Consider the following 3663-nt stretch of genomic DNA (forward strand, 5'->3'; position numbering starts at 1 on the left):
GCAGCCAAACACTCTCAAGTGCTCAAAAGAAACATCTTTCCCTGTCCACACCCTTTGAGGAAAGTCACAATTCAAAGGAACTGACGGAGAAAGATTGATCAAGTCAACTGCGGTCTTCATTGCCTCACCCCAAAAGGATTTAGGCAATTTTGCATGAGAGAGCATACACCTGATTCTTTCACAAATAGTTCTGTTCATTCTCTCTGCTACGCCATTATGCTGTGGAGTCTTGGGCACAGTTTTCTCAAGCCTAATACCATGGCTTCTGCAGTACTCTTCAAACGGACCTCTGTATTCACCACCATTATCTGCTCGAACACATTTCAGCTGCCTCCCAGTTTCTCTTTCAACCTTCATGTGAAAGGCTTTGAACACATCCAGCACCTGATCTTTAGTTTTCAAAGCAAAAACCCACACTTTTCTAGAGTGATCATCAATAAATGTCACATAATAAAGTGCACCACCAAGAGTTTTAGTGTTCATAGTGCAGACATCAGTGTGAACTAAATCAAGAATATTAGTCTTTCTTGATTGTGGGGATTTATGAAATGAAACTCTTCTTTGTTTTCCAACAAGACAATGAGTATAGGGCATTAGTGACGTACCTTTGATATTAGGTAAGAGCTGCTTCTTGGCAAGAACTTGAAGTCCCTTCTCACTCATGTGACCAAGCCTCTTGTGCCATAGCTCAGTGGAAGTTTCATTCTCAACAACATTCACATCTCCCTTGACTAATCTTGCTTCAGTCTTGTAGAGAGTGTTAATCTTCTTTCCCCTGGCTAAAATAAGAGAACCCTTGCAAAGTTTTCATTGTCCACCTCCAAGGTAATTATGGTAGCCTTCATCATCAAGCTTCCCAATGGAAATCAAGCTGAAGCGCATCTCAGGAACATATCTGACATCTTTGAGAAGCAATTTGCATCCAATGCTGGTTTCTAACTGTATATCTCCCATGCCCACAATTTCACATTTTGCTTCATTTCCCATCCTGACCCAACCAAAGTTTCCACTGGTGTAGGAAGAGAAGAAATCTCTATGTGGTGTAATATGAAAGGAAGCTGTCGTATCAACTACCCACATAGACTCATGACATGCGAGATTAACATAAGCATCTTCACAAACAACTAAATCATCACCATCAGATGCAACTACTGCAGTGTCTTTTTCTTCTTTTGATTTTTCACCTTTTTCTTTCAACTGTTCCTTTTTAAATTTTCTGCACTGTCTCTTCATATGCCCAAGCTTGCCACAGTGAAAACATTTTATCTCTTTTCTTGTCTTGGATATTCCCTTTGACTTGTCACGACTGTCATCACCACGAGGTTTTCTGCTTTTACTTCTCCCCCGCTTTTCTGTAACAAGTGCCTCTGTATGAGAAGAAATACCATGCTCTTTTCTTCTTGCCTCTTCATTGAACATGCTGTCTTTTACCATACTCATAGTCATTACACCGTTGGGAGCCGAATTGCTGAGTGACACTACCAAGGTTTCCCAACTGTCCAGCAAAGAACTCAACATAAGTAATGCTTGCACCTCATCATCTAGTACAAGTTTCATGGTAGACAACTCATTCAATAATCCTTGAAAATTACTCAAATGCTCCATAACACTTTGCCCATCTTTGTACTTCAAATTCACAAGCCTTCTTATCATAAAGGCTTTGTTCTGAGCAGTCTTTCGCTCATAAAGACTCTTTAACTTCAACCAAAGTAAGTAAGCATCAACTTCTTTGGCTACATGATGGAAGACACTTTGATCAACCCATTGCCTAATATATCCGATGGCTTTCCTATTTAATTTCTTCCATTCATCATCGGTTTTGGCATCCGGTTTAATCCCATTTAACTCAATAGGCTCAAACAATTCTTTACAGTACAAAATATCTTCCATCCTATTCTTCCAAATTGAATAATTGGAAGCCGTGAGTTTAACCATGCTATTAGATGACTCCTCCATTTAATTTACACAACAATTTCACAACCAAAGCTCTGATACCACTTTGTTGGGGTGAATGTCAATAACAAAATCGCACAGCGGAAATTATCTACCCCTCTTTGTGCAAATTAAATAGTCAATCTAGCTAGCATCATAATATCAACTCATCCAAAAACAATGCAGAAAAATAAATCCAGCAACCACCACAAGCAAGACACCAAAATTTTTACGTGGAAAACCCTCCGGTGTGAAGGGAAAAACCACGGGACCTAGTCCAGTTAAAACTTCCACTATCAACAATAATGGGCTTACAAATTGTCTTCTCTAGAACAATATCTAGAGGTTATCACCACATCAAGAATACACACATTCTTGGATTAAAACATAAATTCATCACTATAAAAGTGGATTCCAACAACAACAAAGAAAGGTCTCACCAAGTGGGGATGAACAACCGAGCAACTGGAGAGGAAGTCCAACGATCGACACCAGTCAATGCGTTGCCCTCGTCGTCAGGAACAACATATTGAAATTTCATCAAGATCGGACCATAAATGACCCTCTAATCTCTGACGGAAATGGGTATGTGTAAAACACTATTTTTCTCTCCTCCCTCACACTGTTTGCTCGAGCTTCTGTTTCAAAAACCAAAGCTTCCCTCTCTGTCTCAAGCTTCAAAAACTGCAAGCCTTCCTTTTATTTATTTATTTATTTTTCTTCTTCATTTGGGCGCAAGTCACGCACTGTACGTGACTTGCCCTCTGCCAACAGAAACAGAGGTGACAACCTCTGTTTCTCTGGCTTATGGGTTGGTCCCCCACGTAGGAGGGACCACCCAACAAAATGGAGATGGACAATATATTTAAGCGGTCTAGTGTTATATTAATGAAAATAGTGGGAAAAAAAAAATTAGATGCAAGGGTACAATAGAGTGAAGCTCAAATCACATATACAATTCCACTGCATAAATTTTGAAAATGTGGTAGTAATGGTAGCATCTCTAGTTAAGTAATTTGGGAGAGCTATATGTGTGGCATCTCGACCGATAATGGAGATGGAAATCTTGGTGGGTCAAGATGTGTGGCATCTCTATTGACAATGGTGGTCGAGACCCTGGCAAGTTTGTAAATTCTTTTTTTCCCGCAAAGGTTCATAAACTATATATATATATCTCAAAAATATGGTTGGACCTTAGTCCAATTTAGTTTGATAGATTACCTCGGTAAATAGTAGGAAATAATTCAAAGTATGGTTGATCAATCAAGAAGGATAAAATTTGTGTGCTGAGGTTGAACATTACCTGACCAATGATTGTGTAAACAAATCTTGGATTATCAAAATAAAAATGAAGACAAAAATTTACCTGAGCTGATTTGGGAGAGCTGTTCAGAGACACACTCAATGCTTGGAAATTACTGTTAGAATAGTTGACCACATGCTGAGGTACCGATTGGAAATACCTACAAGTAGAAAATTAATAAGCAAAAGAGTTTTTCAGAGTGAGTCTACGAGGGATGGCTCCAATGCTTAATTTAGTATGAATCGAGGGAAAGCAAATAGCCAAATAGGGTTAAAGGAAACAAAATTCTGTTTGCCATGCGTTACACCTTAATTGGACATTTTCCTGCTGCGAATATTCACTACATCCCATGACCCCATCATGCGTATTGCTCATGTCGGGAATCATGGAAATAGTTATTGATGTAGCATAGGAAATGATTCCCGAGT

The sequence above is a fragment of the Alnus glutinosa genome, chromosome 1, assembly GCF_958979055.1.
Source record: "Alnus glutinosa chromosome 1, dhAlnGlut1.1, whole genome shotgun sequence".
Taxonomy (NCBI): domain Eukaryota; kingdom Viridiplantae; phylum Streptophyta; class Magnoliopsida; order Fagales; family Betulaceae; genus Alnus; species Alnus glutinosa.